The 23,352-nt window shown below is 42.4% G+C and overlaps 1 protein-coding gene across 1 annotated transcript in view; it reads left to right on the forward strand.

Moving 5' to 3' along the window:
• Window positions 1-3,278: 3,278 nt before the first annotated feature.
• Window positions 3,279-23,352, forward strand: part of PLCB4 (phospholipase C beta 4) — a 419,094-nt gene continuing 399,020 nt past the window's right edge. Inside the window, exon 1 of the mRNA XM_060120154.1 lies at window positions 3,279-3,313. The gene's annotated coding sequence lies outside the window, so the exon portion shown is untranslated. The remainder of the gene's footprint in view (window positions 3,314-23,352) is intronic.

A 23,352-nucleotide genomic window follows, 5' to 3' on the forward strand; every position in this document is an offset into this window, starting at 1 on the left:
TCGGTCTGCCAGTCTGGCCTCTTTTCTGTTTCTTGAGCATGCCTAATACACTCGTGTCTCAGGGCTTTTGCTGTTCCCTCTGCTGGAAACACTGTTCCCCAGATGTGCACGTCTCTCTCTTTATTCCCATCTCTGCTCAAATGCTGCGTCCTCAGAGAGGCCGTCCCTGATCCCTGTCTAAAATAGCAGTCCCCTGTCCCACCTCAAAAATCCTTTTGCTTTTCCTTTCTGTCATAGTTCTCAGCACTACTTGATGGCATACACTTTTAATATGCTATTTATTGTTTGTCTCCGCTTATAATATCTAGCTTGATAGGGGTAATGATTTTGTCTCTTTTGTTTATCTCAGTGTCCTGGGCAAAAAAAAAAAAAAAAGAGCCTGGCCCATAAAAGGTTTCAAAAATGTTTGTTGAGTGAATGACTGTCTGAAATGTTATTAAAGAGAAGAAAAGACAACTTCAAAAGAATCGAATTGAACTTTGTACTTCAAAATAACATTTAACTATTTAAACCCTCTAAATTGAGGTTCCTTAATAAACTCAATATTAAAGACCTAGCAAAACAGAAAATGACTGCTGTGATTTGGTTTACCAATATGTAAAACTAAGATAGGCTTAATCTATGACACTCTGAGTGAACCCTAGGGCAGGGGGGTTACTTTTATGGAAGGCGGTGTATGTAGTAGATTCGGGGGGAAAAAAAAACAAACACCAAAACATAAAACCTCACTACTTTGTTCTCCTCCCATCAGAAATTGAAGTTCACTATTTTTCCATACTTTGAGTCTGGACATGACCATGTGGCTCCCTTTGATCAATAGGACCTTAGCAAACGGAGGTATGAAATGCTGCTGTAAACTAAGGCTTGCCTTCCTTTGCTTTTGGGAGCCAGGAGCTCACCGTATAAAAAAGCCATATGGAGAAAACACCCTGTCATCCTAGCCATCGGGACGAGGATCCAAACTCCACGTGTCCATCTGCATGAGTGGAGCCAGCAGAAAACAACAGACGACTGCTCTGCTGATTGTACGAATAGTTGTTGCTTTAGGCCACTAAGTTTGGTGTAGTTTTTACACAGCAAGGGCTAACTGATATACTATAATTGGAAGTACTATGTACTAAATTACGTTCCACTGTTAAAACAGTCAAGAGACATAGACGACAGCTTCTAGCTCATCTGCCTATGGCTGGTACGCAGAGAATACAGGAACTTACACAGGAAGTCCTCCAGAACTGGGTTCAAAACTAGCTACATTACTTATTGGCTGTGTGAGCAGTTGGCTGGGGCAAACTGCTTAGCCCTTCTAAAACTTAGTTAAATATAAAATAGAGAACAGGCCTAAAATACTGACCCAACCTCAAAGTCTGATCTGAGGACCATGCTGTGCATGGCACTCGAGCTTGTCAGAAATGCAGAATCTCAGGCCCACCCCAGACCTGCTGAATCAAAATCTGCACTTTAACAAGATCTCCATGTGACTTGTGTGCACATTACAGTTTGAGGAGAGCGGTCATAGTACCCTGTCTTCACTCAAGATCACCACATCTTGAAGACTCCAACAGTGAAGAGCCCCACAGCTTTTCCCTGGGATCTTGCAGGGAAACTCAGTCTAGGCTATTTTTCTTGGCTTCTTCAAAAGGCTCGGTGGCTTCTAGCTTTTCTCGGGCTCGGCCAAGATTGCAGTTTAGCGATTTAGCTGAGGAGTTGTCACCGGGCCCTCAGCCTCCTCCCACTGAAGGATGCCCAGTTGGTAAACTTTTTTTTTTTTTTGGCGGGCCTCTTACTGTTGTGGCCTCTCCCGCTGCGGAGCACAGGCTCCCGACGCGCAGGCTCAGCGGCCATGGCTCACGGGTCCAGCCGCTCAGCGGCATGTGGGATCTTCCTGGACCGGGGCACGAACCCGTGTCCCCTGCATCGGCAGGCGGACTCTCAACCACTGCGCCACCAGGGAAGCCCTCAGTTGGTAAACTTTTGATCACCCTCCTCTTTGCTCTGCCTGAAAAAGGCCAGGATGTGTCAAGAGAATGAGCCTTTTGCATCTACATCTGCCTCTAGTCCTCGGGGCCTGGCTATTGTTTGCGCCCACTTCCCCCCTCCACTCCCCACCGCTCAGTAGCGGCCAGGCTCGCTCTTTCCTCCTGGCCAGACGGACCAGCTCCTGTGGCTGAGCATGCCCAGTTCAGCTGCTAGCGTGGCCCCGGTCCCCAGTGCGCAGGTGCCACGTCTCCGGGTTTTGGTGGCCGCCGGCCCGGAGGAGGAGGCGGAGTGGCTTCGGGGAGGAGGGAGCCCTCCCTGGAGGGAGTCCTGGAGCCTCACGGTACGAGGGTCCACACAAAGGGTGATGCTAAAGGGAACACCATTAGGGTCTAAATGCGTGGGTGACTCGGAGTCACCTGGGCCGAGTTAGGGCCGAAAACTGGCTGGAGCTGCGCCCCAGCATCCCAGGGACCAAAGTCTGGGGGGTTTGGGTCTCTGAGGTTGCACATGGGGGAAGACTTTTTGGAACCACTTAATCTTTCTGTGGCTCAGTTTAAGCCTCCGGGGTTAGGGGGGGGAGATAGTAGTACCTGCTTTGGAAGATTGTTTTAAGGATTACAGGAATAAAAAGCGTTTATGACAGTGCCTGAAGCACTGTAAGCGCTTTATGTGTTTATTAAACAAAATATAAACAAATAAACACCCCACCCCCGCCAAAGGCTTTGGGTTGTCAGCTTTCGCCAGTCCTGACCCCTCTCCACTCTTTAACCCCCACCTTCGCCCCAGGGCCCACAGCCGGCTGCGCGTCTCGCATCGGAGAGGGGTGTCCCCCACCCCTTACAGGTGCTGCTCGCGAGGCGCCACGCTGTGCGTCCCCCGACCCCAGGCGCGGGACACGCGCGGGGGCGCCGGGACCCCAGGGGGCGGCCGGAGAGATCCCCGAGGAGCGCGCTGCGGGGCGGCTTCCCCGGGCGCCCCACCTACCATTTCCCGGCGCAGCCCTCCATTCAGCCCGGCCGCCACCCCTGGCGCCCCCTCCCCGCCCCGCTGGCTCGCGGCCGGCCAGGCCCCTGCCCACCCCCAGCCCGGCCGGGCGCGCCGCACTGGGCATGCTCCGTAGCCCGGGCAGGTTGGGGCTGCGAGGCGACAGCTCTGGCTCCAGAGCCGGGAGGCGAGAACGAGGAGGGAGACTCGGGGGCTGGGAAGGAGGGAGCGGCCGGCCGCGAGGCCCGGAGCCGGGACACGCCGAGCCCGGCGGGCGGGCGGGCGCGGCGGGCCGGCGGTGCCTCGCTGCTTGCCCAGGGCGCGCCCGCGGAGACCCCCGCCGGGGGCTGAGGTGAGACCCTAGCGCCCTGGAGGCAGGGGGCGGGGGCGGGGCGGGGGCGGGGCGGGGGGCGGGCCCGCGCGCCAGGAGGGGGCTCGGCGGCCGGCGCTTTCTGTGGGGAGGGGGTTGGTGGCGCCGGGAGCAGTTAGTGAGCCGCACCGCAAACAACAGCTCACACACACACACACACACACACACACACACACGCGCGCGCGCGCGCACAGTCGCGCGCGCACCCACTGGGTCTCCAGGCGGCGGCCGTGGCCGCATCCTCGGCAGCAGCTCCAGGCAAAGTGACAGGTAGGAGAAGGCTTTCCGGGTCCCGCCCGAGGATGCTCCGGCCCGCCCGGGCCCGCTGGGCTTGTTTGCTCCCGGCGGGTGCGTCCCGGACGCGCGCCCGCGCGCGCTCACCGAGATGCCCAGCCCCGGAGCCGGTGCAGGTGCCGGTGCCAGGCGCCCGGCGCGCGCGGGAGGCGGGGGTCCCCGCCGCCACCCCCTTCCCCTGTACTCATCGCCCGCTGGGTTTCCTTAGACTCAGTCCAGACGTTCGCCGCTTCTGGCTAGAAATAGCTCGGCTCGACGTGAATATTATTTTGGTTGGAAATAGTTGGCACCGTGCAACGCCATGTAAATGTGTATGCGTGTGACTCTTCTTACCTCTTTTGGGGAAATAATAGAAATGATTGACCATTTCCACTTCAGACAACACTGACAGGCTGGCACTCTTTGGGGGCAGTGTTCCAGCCTCCTAAGAGCATACAAATGATGGAGACTAAAGGTTGTCTTATTTTCAGAATTTTGAAGTTGCCTTTTCCGTAACTAATTAGACCCTGTCTACATCGTACAATACTTCGGACTGTAGACTTTGTAGGCAGTGCTGTTACAGAAGTATGGAAATACGGAGTTCTTCAATTTCCCAGTGTGTCTCAGTGCAACTTAATCTAGAATCATAAAACTAGCATTTTTTTTCTAGAGAAAAATGCAAATGCACATTGTAGTTTCATAAATGTGCATGTGTTTGGGAGATGACCCTCTGACTTTTTTTTTTTCTTTATGACTCTTGAGGTGATTCTACCTATTGTTCTAAAGCACATGTTTGAAATTTAATTCTGGCCAAAACGTCCAAGGAAGGTCACTATTTTTACCGTAAATGTGATACGTGGTGGCCTGTAAATTAAGTTACGAGTGTGTGGAGATAGCTGTTTAATAATTCTGTTTCGTTAGCAATAATGTCATTCAAACTTTAGCTATATAACATCTAAAATAGAGTTATTTCCCCTTTAAAGAGAAATCAGGTTCATAAAGTAGACTGATGAGTAAAAGCAACTAGTGACTTTATCTGGGCAGTCTATCTACAAGGTTAATAAGGTGTCCGAGGAACTGTATTCTTCAGAAAAGAAACATAGTGTGTGTGTGTGTGTGTGTGTGTGTGTGTGTAAAATTTTAACTTTATCCTTTTTGTTTTTTCAAGACTCTTGGTTTCAAAAATATATGCTTGAACCGAGAACCTAATATTTTGTGTGCTTCAAACTTCAGTGGCCTAAGTTATTAGAATCATGCAGAAGGACAAAAATGTAGCTGGGCAGGGGCATGTGATTTAATCTGCCCTTATCCGCGTTATGTAATCTAGAATGCTGTGTTTTGATAGGGCAGTCTTGCGTATTTTTCAGCTGGTGTTTTTATCTATTATGTCATCTTCCTTTTGAAGTTTAATAAATGATGGCCATCTTGAAAGAACACCTGTTTTCATAAAAATTCACTTTTTAAGCAGAATAACCTTTTTTATTGACATTTTTATGGACAGGAGAGACTTTGCTGCCATAACTAGTAACCCTTTGAGTGTAACTTGTTATAACACATCTATGGTAGCCCATATTAGATTACTGATTATACTTTCCTACAACTATATTATTATTCAGCCATCTCAACTTAGTTTTGATTTAGCTTTGATATCACTACCTAGCTCTGAATTAATCGCTGGTGAAAATGCTATTCTACACGTAACTGTCAAAACAGAATTTCTAAGACTCCATTTGATCACTGGGTACACATTGATATGTATTGGGATAATGCTACCTTTATTTTACAAATGTACACCCACACAGAGAGCTTTGTTCTAAAATACTCTTTTTCAAGTTTAAAATTGGTGTGCCTGAAAATGTGATTGACGTTAAACTACTTCTACGCCCTGGAATCTTGAGGAGGTGTGTTTTTGCCTAATGAGATAGTGAAATAGGGAAGTTTAAAAAGTGTTAAGGGTTACCAGAATGATTTTGCAGAAATGGAGTTTTAAATCTGTATCACCTCTTTGAAATATTTCATCCCCAGCAGAGACTTAGCCAGTGCTTTTGACCCTGCTATTTTGTCTTAAGAACAAATCCAACATCTTTAGATTAATGCGTACTGCTGATTTTGGCAACGTGGGACAGTTATATTTGGCAATCCAAATGAACATGGTATTTTCCTAGGATACTAGTAAATTCACTTTGGGGTTTGATTTGTTAAGAATTGAAATGATGTCTAAGGCTTGCCTAATATTCAGCCCTAACCCATCTTCCAAGTTAAAATTGAGGTAAAAGTGAGCTTTAGTGCTGTTGTCTTGTTTTCCATGAACCCATCAGATGACATGCCAATTTGTGAAAAGATGTGATAGATAAGTCTGCTTCTGGATTTTGTGTCTGCATTTTTTCCCCCAAACTTTCAGATGTAGCTGGCAAACTTAAATTACCTAATTCCTTCATTCTATCAATTATTTCTGTGGATTATTTTTTTAAATACATTAGTAATTAGCTGCTGAGTTTATTTTTTACTTTAAAAACCTTGTGTTGAGAATAAATTTGATCTTTTGTGGATCACAGCCCTTATGTAATATAGTCACAGGAAAGAAAGATTATGTATTTCTTACATTCTCCACAAATGTCTTTAATAGTGAGCTCAAGTATCTTGGGGGAGGTAAAAATATTCTTTGAAACTTAAACTTATTTTGCAGACCGTGACTGAATTTTTCGTCGTTTGTGACCACTCGTAAAGTAAGGATGAAACAGCGTGTTTATTAGCACGAAGGACCCAGGTCTTTAATAAGCCATCTATCACAGTGAGTCCTGTAAAACCAAGAACTTGTGTGTTTGATATGCAGAATGAGGTCAAGGACTAATGGAGACGCTTTAATGATCACAGTTAGTATATTTCATGTCCAGACTGAAGTTTCTAAAATAGTTGCTGTTCACCATGTAATGTGAATTTGTGGGTCTTATTAGTGCCTGCCAAAAAGACTTACCCACCTATCAGGAAATTAAGACGGCTCTTCATCGCTGAGTTTCTGTGGTTTTACTATCTATGAGGACACTCAGTAATTCTCAGTACTGTCCATTCTGCACTTTTCTATTTCTCTGTAATATTTAGGAGCTAAAATAACCTTGTGTAGGTCATTCCTCAATATTTGTTTTTCTGTTTCATAGTTTTTCTTTTGATCAAGCCTCCTCCTTGGAAGTAGAAATACTTCCTCAAGGTGTAATATTACTTATCTAGTTATGCCTTAGAAAGAGATACGTTTTTGCACATTCACAGGCTGGGACGCTTTAAATCACCAGATATATAAATGGGCTTACTTCACCCCCGGGGAAGGAGAGCTGGGTGGAAATGCATCACCAAGTAGATGAGTGAGAAGTTTGCATTGTCCTTGCTGAATGACGCCTGCTTTTAAAATTCACCCCAGAGTCACTGGGAGATCCTTATGTTCAAGAGGATGAAGGGCCAGCAGAGGTTTTGCTTTCTCTGTGTGAACTCCATCTACTTTCCTTTTCTTTGCGGAATCAAAAATAGATGAAAGGGACATAAATCAGAAGACGGTTTTTCTCTGCACACCCCTTTGCCTACTACCTGAAAACCTTCAGTGAGAAGGTCGCATACCATGTGACTGCAAGATAGTGTTATCTTATCCCCTTGACCAGGAGTCTCCTTTAGGGCCCTTGTCCCCTAATCCTTTGGTGTGCAGAGGGCTGGGAAATTCCACCTCTGTCCACCGAGCCACTCTGGGGGCAGTCAAATAATTGCTTTAAGATACAGTGCCCTTGCTATAGCACTCTTCTCCTCCTGAATAATTAGAGGAGGTGGTTGGCTCCCTGATATGAATGAAGTAGCCATTTCCTCAGAGCAGGAGGAAGACAGTAACTCGAGGGAACTAATTATAAGCAGCTCATCCAGAGAGAAGAGAACACAGACCACTAGATTTACACTTAACATCTGTGCTGTCTCTCCCAGGACAGGAGCTCTTCACCTCAGAACCACCCTCTAATGGCCTAATGATGGCATTTGGTAGGTCCATCTAGCTGGCAAATACATCTTTATTTTCACTTACTTCCAAATGACAATTAGAGCAGGTATTAGAGTCACTGATGAGTCTCGGCATTTAATGGGTTGTAAAAGGAAGCATGTACATTACTATGTGTGCCTTAAATTTTTTTTTTGGTAAGTATATTTCAATATAAATGGTTTCTTCTGTACTTAATTTTATACATTTCAAAATATTTTGCTGAGAAGGGTCTGTAGGATTCATCACATTGAAGGGGGGTCTGCGACCCACTCAAGTTAAAGGACCACTGCTCTCGAGATGCTTCCTCTTGGAGGCAGCTGGCGGCGGCAGGGGGCGGTAAGTTGGGGTTTGCTTTCAACAGTGTAAAGTTGCTGGGACCTTCGGGTATTGGAATCAGGTGGACCCAAGCTTGAATCCTGACTATGTCATGTGTTAGTGGGTGACTCTCGAGTGTCTGTTGCCCCATCTGTAAATGAGGAGGAAAACCCTATAAGGCAGAAGTGCCCTGCGGTGTCGTGTGAATGATGCCAGCTGTTGTGTTACTGCTGCTATTGCTACAAATGCTCTTGGCTACTAGTATGACTATTCACCCCCTTGTTCTCCTCCTCCATAGGGGGCAAAGGCCAGTGTCCTATCCATACAAAGCAGGCTGTGCCAATTCCTATAAAGCTTTTAACAAGGGACACTTGCCCTGCCCCTCTACTAGCACAGAAGTTCTAGTTACCTTTTAGGGCTATTGTGAATGCCAGATCTTTCCCTGGACTTGCCTGACTCTGCGACTGCAGTTGGACAGAGGGGTCTCACGTTAACTCAGCCCTAACTGCCTCGAAGTTCTGTGACTGGGGGGTTTTGAAGAACTCAGTGAGCTGGAAGCTATCCCCAGGGCATCTGTGTCTCCCAGCCAGGCTTTGAAAAAAGACCATATGAAGCCAGTTAGGCCTGGAAGGAGAGTGGCATCTGCCAGAATAATTTGGGGATCTGTGATGTTTACGGGGAGGTGTCATGACTCCTGTTTCCCCACGGGCTTCCGCGGGCACACTGATGGCGACAACAGTTACAAAACCACAGATGTATTAAAATGTGCCACTTTATTGAACTCTCCCTACAGCTTTTCCTGGTGGTTCCTAATAGTATCTCCATTTTACATATGGGGAAACTGAGGCTGGGAAAGGTGAAGTTATTCACTTCAGGGAGGGAAAGTTAGAGATGGGAAGTCAAACCCATGTAGGCTGACACCAGAACTCCAACTTCTAACCACTGTGCTGTGTTACCTGCCACTCAGGTACATGCTGCCAAGAGGTTTGCTACAGTGAAAACTTTTGAGACCATTATTTTAAGTGACGGGGCTGAGGTGTGACAGAGAAGCTTCTGGCAACCCTGACTTGACCACAGAATTGAAATGGGAAGTTGAAGATAAAACCACTTGCCCTTATCTAATCCTAGATGCTTTTGTTTCTGCAGATATATGGGCCAGAAGTCTGAGAGGGAGGTTACTAAATGCTGCTCCAGGGTAGGCTAAAAACTAATTTAGTTTTCTGAAGGGCCAGCCCTTCCTGGGTGAGGTTCCTCATGGTTTCAATCAGGTGTGACCCACTCTGATTCCTCTGAGGGCCAGGTAAGCATCATGGGGCTGCCCAGGTGTCAGCCCCTTTAGGGGATGGGGAGGCCATGTGCATCGGGAGCTCTGCCCTGACCCTTCCTGGGGGGCGGGTCTATTAGATTTCTGCCAGGTGGGCATGGGGCTCAGGGTTGCCAGCACCTCTCCATTTTCAAGAGAAGCATGAAATACAGATTTCTTTAAAGCGTGAGATATCATTGCAAAAACTTTAGAAATAATTACAGTAGAAACAAACATGTCAGCCCATGGGCTGCCCAAACAAAACACGTTTGTGGAACATATTCGGCTCATGAGCTCCCACTTTGAGCTTTTGTCAGCTGTAAGTGCTTGGAAACCTTGTGAACTAGTGTTGTCTTGATTAAGTAAGCATGGTGCCTTCTTTATTTAGGCTTTTCTTTTCTTCCCCCTGTTAAATTTCTTACAAAGGTGGTTATGGCCATTTGTTTCCAGTGGACGTTCGTTTCAGAGTCTGAATTTCTGCCTGTTTTTCCCCTCCCTCATTTTTCTAAGATGTTAGCAAGTCTGCAGAGTTGAAGGAGGAAGGCCAGGGCTTTCTCTCCTATTTTGCAGACTCCTTTGAAATAAGACCACCTAAGTGTGGAGAAATGCGTGACTCCATTTATGGGGACGTGGAGGGTCTGTTGTGTACATCACTGATCTGAACTCTAACCAGTCACAAAATGTCCCCCCTGCTATTTGGTAGTTGCTGGGTTTGTCCTGGACATACAGAATGTAGATCTGTTTCTGCAGGTCGGTGTTTCAACATGCAATCTACTTAACAGCCCTCATTTTCCTTTTGGCTCTTAAAGGAGGAATCCCAATGGATCAAACGAAACTGAAGTCCTTTGAGATAGGATGTCTGCTGATGCACTATCATTGGATAAATCACCAGAGCCCCCTCTAGAATTTCTATTCATTTTTTGTTTTCATTGGTTTTTAAAATGATGGATGTGATACATTAATATGTTCCAATTGCAGTGATAATGCAGAAGCACAGAAGCAAAATGTAAAACAAGCTTTCCCACCTACACCCATACCCAGATATAACCATTGGCAACAGTTTAGAGCACCTCTCTCTTCTCCTTTTTCTATGCATTTACATATATAAGTACATATACATGCCTTTTTCTTACTACATAAACTGGATCATACTGGGTATGTTTTTCTGCTACTTGCTTACTTGCCACTAAAGTGTATGTTGATCTTTCCATGTCCATATACTAGTTATATTTTTCTTTCTAACATTACATAAACTCTAGTAGTACCATAAATAAACTATGGGTGTACCATGTTTTATTTTAACCATTCTCCTGTTATCACTGTTGCAAACTGGAAGACTGAAGATCTTCGTACCTATGTCTTCATGCACATGTGTGAGAATTTCTTGTAGATAAATTCCTAGAAATAGAACTATTTGGTCAAAAAGGTATGCACATTTTACATTTTGAGGGAGCACTGCCAAATTGCCTTTAACAAAGTCCGCATGGAATTTCTATCTCGTGGAACCTCAAATTATGAATAAGGAAGCATGCCCCACATTGTTTCATTGCTTTACTAGTTCAGTCGGATCTCAGTTATATACAGTACACCAGGAAATGACTTTAGAAATAGTCTATGTCCTTAAAATTCCTTGAAAATACAATACTTAATCAAAAAGAATTTACCAATTAATAGGCCAATTAAAAAGTTGTTAGTAAAAAGATATTGAGTAGAATCTGAGTTGAAAATCTATATTCTGATCAATTTGGTTAGCTGTGAACCTCTAAATTCCTCAGACCAGGGACATGTCATAAACACCCTTGAATATATGGTCAAAAAAGTGAGGTGCTGCACAGACAACAGAGGTTGATATTGACCTGGGAAAATCAAATTAATTTCATTGCTAAAAATTCTATCCAGGTGTACGTATAGCTTTAAACTTTCAAGTACTTAATTATTTAAGAATCTCTTTTACCTTCTGCTTTCTACTTTGAGAATTAGAAAATCAGAGATAAATTTATTTTATTGAGTTTTATTATTTAATAGATACCTGAAGTTAATTTCCATGCTATTTAGAAATGATATATAGACAAAGGGCTGTATAAATTAGAAACTACACTGTATTTTCATTTAGAGACATTAGGAAAAAATACAGAAAATTTAGGTCACTGATTCTCAACTTCTTTGAGAAGTTAACTTCAGTAATTATAGTTGTTTTCAATAATATGAAGTGAATTATTAGTTAATTTTTAGAATTTTATGACATCCCTTGAAAGGCTTGGAATCACCCTAAAGTATCATATTATCAGAGTTAGTAAATCTGGATGTGGATAAATAGCAGGAAATGAAATATTGTTTCTGTTTTCAAAGATGGATTCAGTTCTTTCATCTGTTTCTCCAGATACCCATTTTTAAGAAAACTTCTGGTGAGGTTGGCAATGATATTCGGATTCTGATTTTATGCTTTCTGCGTGTTTATTTTTATAACACACAGTGAATTGTAGAAATATGGTAGGATTCAGTCATGTTTCCTTGGCATTAAAACCTTGCATATTCAGGAAAGTCTGCACTAGCTTTTGTTCATGGAAATGTTATAGTGTTTTACAATTTACAGATAATTTCCTTTGATAATATCTGTGAAAGCCGCAGTGGAGGGCCCCATCTGGTCACTCTTTAATCTTGTGTCATTCAGGGCCTGCCGGGGAACAGATGGTGGGTGAGACTGAGTTCTTTGAAGAAGGCTTCATAAGGAGACCCTTCAGGAGATATGGGCAGGTGTAGGGAACAAAACCACAACCAGGGTGAGGGCTGAAGAGGGACTTAGCAATGACGGGGAGCTCTCCTACTCTAAGTAAAGGGGCAAGAAAAGCTGTCCTACAAGAGATGTATCCTGTTGTAGCGGGACACAGTCAACCTGTAATGTCCCTGCGGGAAGATGGCAGGGGAATAAATATAACTACATCACTCTCCTCTTGTCCCCCAGACTCTGGCTGGTGCCTTCCATTAGCTGATTCAGATAGAAACTAGAGGGCAGGAGCAAAGAGGCAGGGGTGAACAAGGATGGTGACTGGGCCTGGGCTGGCAAACTGCACGCTCTACCTGCCGGCTGTTCTACAGCAGAGGTGTGCGTGGGTCAGGCCAGGCTGGAAAGCCTGTGGTCTGGTTTTGTGGCCAAAGAAAAGAAAACTGTAGCCACGAGGACTAAATTTAAATGGAAGTCGGGAATGTCCCATAACGTCACATGGCTGATATCGCTAAGATGTGTGGTGGGCCTTAGAGTAACACTTACATTTTTTTTTTCACTTGGAATGGATTGTGCTTCTTGGGAAATGAGCAGAATGGGAAACTTTATGTATTTACCTGAAGAACCAAAAGTGTAGGCTCTAGAAAGAAGAGACAGGAGGGATTCATAAAGTCCATAAACAACATGGAGTTAGATATCTAAGGTATAATTCCTTTGCTTTTAATATTTTATGAAAACATTTTATCTAAAATGTCAGGTACCTGGGGAAAGAGAGGAGGAGGAAATTAAGGTTGTTAACAGTAATTTTCCTTCAAAGAAGCCAATGTAACTGAATCATTAGCATCACTGAGGAGAAATGAACAAGCTGTATTTTCCCATTGTTCACCATGACAGTAAGACTCTGAGATTTCAGGCTCATCTATTCCCTTGTTTTCTTGGTGCTGTTGTTTGCAAAGGTGAAGACTCTGAGCTCTGGACTCTGTTTAGTTTGTGTACTTGTCCTGAATGAACAAGCAATGAATTGGTTAGAATCATAAAGTCAGACTGCTGGGAGGAATGACAGGATTCATCTCTTCTTCTCTCCACATTTTATGGTACAAAACACCAAGACGCTATTAACAACGGCTGCTGTGTAAATTCCCCAAGTTGGTGACTGGGGAATTCACATCCCTTCACTCTGAAGGAATTGCACTAGATGAATTCATTTTTGCTGTTACCCTTGTAGATTCCTGAAGTTCCTGATTCCTAGGCCTTGCTTGGCCGTTCGATAGTGTTTTCATATATCAGAGGCAGGCCTTCTTGAGCACCTCTTCCACCACCCAGCCCTTAAAATGGTATTCTCTGGAGGTCTCTGCATTGCTCTCGACTCTTCTTATGGTACAGATTCTTTCAGTACAAGACAACTCACCCACTTCTACCTTTTTTACAAACACTTATTCACTGATGACTCCCATATCCCTAACTTGTCTGAGCTTCAGTTATATCCCATTGTCTGCTGGAGATCTTGACATTGAAGGCTTACGGCTACTTTCAAATCAGTGTGCCCAAAACAGAAGTCCTCAGCTTCACTCCAGATCTATGTCTCATCTTAGGCTCTAAATCTTCATGAATCCAACAGTCACCAATTATTTGAGTTTATCATTAATATCTTGCATTTCTGTCCATTCCTCTATTCCTATTGATGCTACCTAAATTTCTGTCCTCAACTTTCATGCCTTGGTTGTTCCAATAACCTTTCAATCAATTTCCTATTGCCTTCTCTCTCATTCATTCAATCTTTCATGTTTTCTATTAGCTATTAAGTGAGTATCAGGTACTGTAACAGTGAGCAAGCTGCAGCTCCTGCCCTCAGGGGTTTGCAGTTCCCTGGAGGAGAGAGACAAATAAACAACTACTTTATATGTTTTTACCCCTTTACTCCACTCTCTATACTCAGCTAAAGTCATTTGCACACAGCAAATCTTATTATAGCATTACCTCTAAAATGCTTTTACAGTGCCCTGTTGCTTTCAGGACTTAACTTTATTCCCCTAATTTGCCAAATACAAACCATCCATGGCTAAACTTCTGCAGTGAAGTTTCAACACCTTTGTTTGGGTCAACAATACTGAGCTATATTAAACTCCCAGGAACATAAAGTCTGTGGCCACAGTGCTTGTGCTGACTTTGCACTAAACCCCCTTCTTCAACTGGCGAATCCTAAAGGCCCTTACACGCCTCGCACAGTTGCCATCTTCTCCACAAAGCCTTCATTGATTTCAGCTCTAGGGTGGTGCTCCGCCCTCAGTTCTTCTGTTGAATGGTTTGCAAATTTTAGCCATAGCATGACTTTCTTGGAGAAGGGAAGAATCTGCATATTAGAGACTAATTCAGTATCTCTCCAGTGAATGAATAATGAACTGCTATTATTGTCAAGTTAGGAAACCAATCCGATGAGTAAGCAGAAGAGGTGCCACGTTTAATAAATTGAAGTCATCTGCAGGCTTATTACAGAGGGTAAAAAGTATTTCATTATTGTTTACACTGGTTGCTGAGAAGTACCACAGCGATTCATTTGGAAAGATGATCAGTAACTTGAAAAGTCTATATTCATGATTTCTGCTAACAGGGATTCGGATATTTCAATTTCTTAGTATACGAGAACCAGAGGAGACACTTCCCTGAAGATAGTTTGTCACTTATTCCTTGTGAATACACTCTCATATAGTTTTTTTCTATTTTATGGGTTCGATTTTAATCAAGTTATGCTTAATTTTCTTACAGTGTGTTAAACCCAAAATCAGAGAAGTTCTCTTATTTCAAACTTGGCTGAAAACTTAGAGGAAAAAAACATTTATTTAATCAGATTATTTTTATTAAGTGGGACTCTTGGTCATCTGAAATGCTTTGTATTTATTTTCTTGTAGCATTTTATTTTCCAAATGACCTGTGAATGAACCAGTGCCAAAGAGTGAAAGCAAGAGAGCTGTTTAATTGAAGGAAAATATTCTGCTGAATGTTGTTTTTAGGAGAGCATCTTTTCCAAATCAGGAGGGAACTCAATATTCAGGACATCGGTTTGAATCTTATGAAAAGTGTGGCTTTGACAGTCTTCACCTTCTCCCCTCCCCAAGCCTGTGGTGTCAGTAGCGTTTATGAGGTTCCTTCTTCACAACTGGCATCTTTTTGGGATTTAGCAAATTTCTTTTAGCTTTGTGTTGAAAAAGGGCTAGCTAATTATGTTAATTATTAGATATACGATTTTTCAGAGTTGAATGGAGACAACATTTAGAAGGGTGACAGTTTAGTTCTTGCAGCTGATGGGAACATTTTTTTACGATAGCCCTGTGGAAATACAGATTAATATTTCCTTTTATTTAGAGCCTTTTTGGACCTGTGAGGCCCTCCGAGAATCTCAAGTCTGGCCTCATTTTGTCCATGTTTCATTCCCTGTGAAAGAATTTCAAAGTAAATGGGTAAAGTTTCTCTCCCATCTGTCATAAGTGACACACAGAGATTTTTTTTGTGCAGCTATCAGAGGAAAAGGAGGAAATTTAAAAGCACAGATGATTTGGGTATTAATACCTATCCTGAAAGTGACTCTGCTTGAACCAAGCTCTCTTGAACCGATCTGTCACATGTTAATTTTTATTTTCTCAGCTTGAATTTATAAACATGACAGACCAACAGATTTTACGTCAAGGTTGACAACCAGAAGGAACCCACTCCTCAATTCAGAGCAGCCAATGAGTTTGAAAAACCTTCTGGAAAAGTTCCACTTTTTATCAAACCAAGGCTGTCCCAGCTTTTTTTTTATTTTATTTTTTTAATTGAAGTATATGTACAATATATTTTGAAAAGTTATAAGATATACCTGATTTTTGTCCAATATTTGCATTTAAGTTTTAAATATTCAACTAATACTAAAAGGCTTTAGTAAAAACTACACTCCCTTGCCTGGTCTGCAGTCCTGTTCCCCCACCCCAACTCCAGTGGGAACCACTTTCAACTTTTTTGCTATTTCTACTAGTAATTATTGACATATTTTTATAGGATTGTACTGCTGTTTCTTGATCTATGTTAAATATTTTCTAAACACCTCCTGTTACAGAAGTTAAAGCATGCCATCTCTCTCTCTCACACACACACACACACACACACGCACAACTTCCCTTTCCTTCTTCATCCCCTCTGTGTAAGGCTCTCCCAGCTTTGTTGGAGAGGGGAAGGCATAAATTCCCTGGAAGGCATACCTCACTGCTAAATAGGTTTCTGGTCTAGAATATCTCAAGAGAAATTCCTGAAAGCAGCCTTTTGATTGTGAAAGGATGAGAAAGGATGTGATGCAAGGAACAGAAGTACTAGTAAATTGGTGCTTCCTACCCTCACGAAAGGTGTAAGACCATCAGAAAGGAAGTCCCCACCTTCCCCCCCAGCAAACATGTGTGTGCGTTCACACACACACACACACACACACACGAGAGTCAGAGACTGCAGGCTCTCTGGCCACGTTGTGGACTGGAATACATGAAAAGTCACACAGTAAAGAGATAGAGTCTGTTCTTTGGTGTTTTTGAGTCTTGACTGGGTGCTCTGTGATATTTTAGAATCTTGTGACTCTTCAGGATACCTAAAGACCAGGCCTCAGACCCAGGTCCATTAGGGCTTAGGTAATGTGCCCTGGGCTTTCTGATTCATGCAACCTTATTTCAGTCTCACAGCGATTTTGAAGGCTGGGTACCATTCCCACCCCTCCATACTCGGAGAACGGAATAATGAAAGCATTTACTTAAGGTCACAAGGTTGATCAGTAGTATAGACCCAAGTCTACATGGTGCATCTGTGGTCAGTGAGGTGCATGGGACATAGTTCTCTCACCCTTCTTTCTGATGGAGCTTTTTTTTTTTTTTTTTTCGCGGTATGCTGGCCTCTCACTGTTGTGGCCTCTCCCGTTGTGGAGCACAGGTTCCGGACACGCAGGCTCAGCGGCCATGGCTCACGGGCCCAGCTGCTCCGCGGCATGTGGGATCTTCCTGGACCGGGGCACGAACCCGTGTCCCCTGCATCGGCAGGCGGACTTTCAACCACTGCGCACCAGGGAAGCCCGGAGCTGTTTTTTTGGTTCAGGGTAGCAATGTGTCCACTTGAAAATACTCCTCTGCTTGGCCTCCCTGCAGCCAGGAGGGCTCACCCAGTTCTGACCAGGGAGATGTAGGTTTCTTCCTCCTGTTTCTTTCCTTTCCTTCCTGGACACTTGTAGCTGCTGTCTGTGGTTGTGACAGTGAGAACCATACACGGAGGTTGGCAGGACAGGAAATGGAGGTGTCCAGTTTCCGGATGCCTTTCTTGAGTGACTTTATGAACCCTGATCAACTTCCCTATGAATTTCCTATTAACTGAGAAAAGTAAGTGACTCTTTGGTTAAGTCACTTTGATGGCTGTTGTGGACTGAACTGTGTCCCTCCAAAATTCATAGGTTGAAGCCCTGCCCCTCAGTACCTCAGAATGTGACTGTATTTGGAGATAAGGCCTTAAAAGAGATAAATAAGGTTAAAATGAAGCTCTTAGACCTAATCCAATCTGACTGGTATCCTTATAAGCAGAGATGTTAGGACACAGGAGAGAAGGCAGGGGTGTGTGCATGCCTACAGAGGGAAGGCCGTGTGAGGACGTGGTGAGGAGGTGGCTGTCTTCACGCTAAGGAACGTTCCCAGAAAACAACCCTCGATCTTAGACCTCCAGCCTTCAGAACTGTTAAAAAAATAATTTCTGTTGTTTAAGCCACCTAGTCTGGTATTTTGTTGTTATGGCAGCCCTAGCAAAGGAATACAGTGGGGTTTCTTTTATAGGCAGCTGAAAGCAGTCCTACTGATATAGAAACCAAACAAAGTATTACAGACCAAAATAATATAACTGATTTGAATTATTCCACTCTTTCTTTTTTTACGAATGCTGTCTCCAGAGCACTCATGGCACTGTGCTCTGTCTGTTTACTTGTTTAACTTCCAGAGTCCCAGCCCTACACACACACACACATGCACAAACACACATGCACACACACACACACACATGCACGTGCACGTACACACACACACAGAGCTTCCTTAGGCTGAGGTTGCCTATTTCTGTTTCCTCATTCACCTAGCACAATGTTTAGCATGTACATAGTCTGTTAAGTAAATTATTTAAAGGAATGAACATGATACTATTTAGGAAAACAGAATGGTCAAACTAGAATAATGATAAAAAACACATCTGCTCTTTTCTCATTTCAAAATAATAATTTTGGTATTGGAACATATATTCCTAATTTCAGAAGGTGATGTTTGTCTCGACCTGGCTTAGTTTACAGGGTGTTTGCTTTCCCTGAACTTTCATAAGTCAGTTTGTTTACGGGAAAATATTAGATAAATCACATATTTCCTTTAGTCTGTTTACCCGTATATCTATCCATCATCTATTTTTCCTCTGTGAATTTCCCATCCTTCTTTAAGGTATCTTAGGGTTGAAACATTTCACCTTAAACTTTTCATAATTAGGAACTTGAATCATTGCCTAACTTACAATTTGATAGGTAATGTGTAATTATTGAATTTCTCTATCAATCTCAGTCCTGGGGTAAGTTTTTTTAAGGAAAATAAAAGTGGTTTTGCTTCTTCTAACTTAACTTTTGAGTAGTCCAGGAAATATTTTAATTTCTCTTTAGGTAGTTGGTGCTTTTCTTTTCTAATATTCTTTTGTGGAGAATAAATTATGTGAACTTTCAGTAAGTGTAATGTAGTATTTTGCTGGATTTGGTACTTTTTAAACAGTATCTAGTGCTGTTTTCTTAAATCATGCAGAAATTTGGTAGTTTAGATATGATATATTCAATATTTTGTTTAAAATACTCTACCCAGAACCAGACATAGCTACAACATAGAATGGGGTCAAGATAATATGACGTCTTGACTCATTTATGTGCATTAAGTTTCAGTGACCACATGAATTCATTTGAATTTATTTGAATAAACTAATTTTGAGCCCTTTGGTGCTTTCAAGTGTTCATAATTATTCTCAATTTTAAAATTAGATTTGTGAAGGACCTAACACACAGTAGGCTTTTAAGTGTCTCCTAAAATGAGTATGAAAGATGGGGACATTGACCGCATACTGTTTTTCCACTTCTCTTCCTTATTTGATGGTTTTGTACCTCTTATTTTGGATTTGTATGCATTCTGCTGTTTCTAAAATTGGTAGCCAAGCGATGCATTTTTTAACATTAATTATCAAGTTTTGTCTTACTTTTAAATTTCATGTGGTTTGTGAGGCGGCACTGTGGGCAACTGTTTACCTTGCTGGCACCCACTTTCCTGGGTTGAAAATATGTTGACCTTGATTATAACCTTGACCATAAGAGAGTTTAGGAGAGTTGCCTAGACTCTGAAAACATGAAGCCCAGTGTGGTTGTAAAAGTCTACTCCTATAACATGCTCAATTATGTAATAAAAATAATCCAGAAAGTTGTCAAGTTTCTTGAACATTTTATGCAGGGATTCACCTTATACAGTACAGACTTACCTATGAGAAAGAGTTTCTTTTTTGAATAATCTTTCACCAAACTGAAAGTTGGCCTTACAGTCCTGAGGCTGTGACTCTCTGGTCATCTGGAGGAATGTCTCTTTCTTCATTGAACAAGATGATATGTTTAAACTTTTTTTTTTTTGGAGGAATGTGTTAAATTGTGTCCATTGAATGACTCATTTTGTAGTGTAAAAAGTGATATGAATAAAATTATCATTGAAATTTCTACCCTGTCTGCTTTACTCACTTAGACAATATGACCTTACAGAGTTAGGCAAAGCTAACATGGCAGAAGAAAAAGTGATTATCTGAAACACATTTTATGTAGATTGAAAAGAATGTGTTTTACAGTTGAGGATCCCATACAGAAAATACCTTCCTAGACTTACTCTCAAGTATAGATAGCATCAGTGTATTGGGAAGGGAATCAACATTTTTCAAGTGCTTAGTAAAGGTCACACATTCCACCAGGTACTTACAATTGGGCATAACGCATCTGGGAGACAGCTTAACAAAATGGTTGTGAGTGTGTATTGTGGGGTCCCAGCTGTGTCACTGATTAGCTGGGTAAGTTACTGTCCTCTTCTTCCTCATCGTCTTTTCCATCAATCCCATGAGAGAGGTGACGGTACTCCCATTCTGTAGATAAGGAGACTGAGGCCCATTTAAGTAATTTGTTCAGGGCTACACAACTAGCAAGTTGCAGTGCTTGAATCTGGAGCCAGACCCAGCTCAGGCACACCCCGACCCCTCTACCCTTCCAAGTGGCACTCCCCCCTCTTCCCCCATTAAGGCCGTGTCTGGGTAACTAATGAGTTAATTGCTTTGACCAAGTTGGCTGGTTGCTTTTGTGTCAAATGAGCTCAGATTTGGGGCACTGGTTATATGAAAAAGGCTCTGAAAAAGGAATTGGGAGAAGTGACTTGTAGGTGACCATTCTCTTAGCTAAGTAACCTTGAGCAAGTCATCTGTCTCAGTTTTCTTATCTCTTGTACCATTCTTTCATTTATCATCATGAAGTGTTAGTCTTTGTCTCTAGTAATACCCCCTTGTGTTGAAGTCTGTCTTATATTAATATAGCCAGTTCAGCTGTTTTATGCTTAGGGTTTGCATGCATGGTGTAACTTTTTTTTTCTAATCTAACTGTGTTTCTGTTTGTTTCTTTGCAGAGAGTGCATAGTTGATGCATAGTTGATTCTAGCTTTATTATTATTATTATTTTATCCATTCTGACAATCTTTGCCATTTGAATGGAATGTTTAGTCCATTTATATATTTTTTAATTTTTTTTATAAGTTTATTTATTTATTTATGGCTGCTTTGGGTCTTCGTTGCCGTACGCGGGCTTTCTTTAGTTGCGTTCAGCGGAGGCTACTCTTCGTTATGGTGCGCGGGCTTCTCATTGCAGTGGCTTCTCTTGTTGTGGAGCACGGGCTCTAGGCGCACGGGCTTCAGTAGTTGTGGCATGCAAGCTTCAGTAGTTGTTGCTCGTGGGTTCTAGAGCACAGGCTCAGTAGTTGTGGTGCACGGGCTTAGTTGCTCCAAGGCATGTGGGATATTCCTGGACCAGGACTCGAACCCGTGCCCTCTGCATTGGCAGGCAGATTCTTAACTACTGTGCCACCAGGGAAGCCCCTCCATTTACACTTAAAGTTGTTGTTAATATGGTTATATTCTTGAGTTAAAGTCTTAAGAGTTATATTAAATTTACCTTTTGATTTTCTATATAGTCTTCCTTTTCTTTCTCTTTTAACTTTATGAAAAATAATCTTTAATAGGTTGGATACTTATTAGTGTAGCTGGTTTGTTGAACGTGTCACTCTTAATATGATACAAACAGAAAATAGCTTTATTCTTCTTTTAAAAGTGTTGGAAAATCTAATTTAAAATATTAGAAAATGGAGTATGATGTAAATAAAATTTCCATTTTCTTGTCCAGTTTATAGCTTCTCCCCTTTTCCATCCTCAGGCCTGAACCCCAGCTTGGTGATGATCATCAACCAGGACGAAGGGTCATTTCTCCTTCTGTACTTCTACCTGCCCACTGTCTCTGGCTCCTCCAGAGTTGGCAGGGGCAGAAAAGGGGCCAAGGCTGTTGCAGTTCGCTGGTGCTATTGTTTTCATGGCCGGCACTTTCTCATACGCAGCCTAATGTGTTCTTGGGAGATCTTCTGCAGGGTCCATCTCTACCATGCCATTTTTGGATGTGGGCAATGCAACTCCTGAGTGACCACTTATGCTGTGCAGCTCCTGTCCTCCAATGGTATCACTGGAGTATCCCTGAGTGCCTGTCCAGGCAGCCCACTTGGGTAGAAACCTATCAGGATCACTCAAACCTCATTACCTCCATGCGATCCACTTGGTCAACAGGAAAACTCACATGTTAGCACCATCAAACTCAGTTCCACTTTCTCTGAGGCTCTGTTGCTTTGCCCTATGATTTCAGGCAGCATCCGCCAGGCTTGAGGGTTCCATCCTCACACATGTGCCACCGAGCAGGCTGTGAGTTTCTGCACTGAGGCAAGCTTCCAGCTAGGGAATAGATGATCAACCTCCCTCATTGCAGAGAACCCCAAGGTATAAGGGTTGTTTGGGGCACTTGATCTGAGCTGGTCAGGAGGGGAAAAAAAGGGAACCACTGTCTGCTCCCGAGAATCTTCTTTGAAGAAGTGACTTCTGCAATGCAAGTTCTCATACATAGACTCTGGGGGTGACCTCTGGACTGGTTTGACCATGTGTAGCAAGTCCTGTGGTCTGGTCCTGTGACCGGAACTCATCACCTATTGCCTTTAGCATTGAGACTTTAGCTGAAAATTTGGAATGATAGGAAACTTTCCATCCAATTTCTGTTGAAAATAATCTAAAAGTTATTGGCTTAACTGGCAAGATGCACAGAGAAGCGTTATACCTTCAGTTACGTTTAGAACTTGTGAACTACCACACTCTAATCTTTTCCCTTCACAGTAATGAGAAATACTAAGTACAAAATCAAGGCTTAATGAATCAACTCATGGTGATTTGGGATTATTGGTCTCTGGGGAAGGTAAGGGTGACCAGTATAATAAGAAGAATGAGGTTTCTAATCTGCAACACTCTTTACTAATTTGGTTAAACAATTGGTCACTTAAGTGGAAAAAAAATTCAAAACTATTGTTAGCTCAGTCAAACTAGTTGGTCAGGTTGGCTAAGGTAGCTAAAACCTGAAACTGGATTGACAGGCTTCTCTGGTGGAAATCTTTAAACCATGCAGTTCATATATATATATATATATATATATATATATATATATATATATATATATATATATTTATACATATATGTATATATAAAAGATGTATGTATATGTAATATGTTTATATAAGTGTATATGTTTATATACTGTATGTGTATATAACATGTATATAGCATATATATATAACATAGATATATATTTTTATAGTCCTGATAAAGCTGTCAGAGAAATAGTTGACATATTGTGGGGTCACCCCAAATAGATTTTAAGAGTTGGCAAAGAATAAATAGCACAGATGAAGGAGAATGGTTGGAACAAGAAACAGGTAATTTTCTAAATTTTTGAAGCAGGTACAGATAAATATAAAAATGTATTTATCAGTTCATTAGTTAGCTTATTTTGAAGTAGAAAATAACCTTAATACATTTAATATGGTTTTGTACTAGAATCTATAGGTGACAGTATGATAAGAAGTTATTTTAAAGGTATACATTTAATTATCAATATATTTTCTAAATATATTAACATGCATTATTTATGTCACAGTAGTGATTTATGTGAATAAAAAGGAGATTATATATCAGTAGTGTCTAAGATTAAAGAAATAACTTTGGAGCTTGTAACA

This window comes from Mesoplodon densirostris, chromosome 16 (genome assembly GCF_025265405.1).
Source record: "Mesoplodon densirostris isolate mMesDen1 chromosome 16, mMesDen1 primary haplotype, whole genome shotgun sequence".
NCBI classification, from domain to species: domain Eukaryota; kingdom Metazoa; phylum Chordata; class Mammalia; order Artiodactyla; family Ziphiidae; genus Mesoplodon; species Mesoplodon densirostris.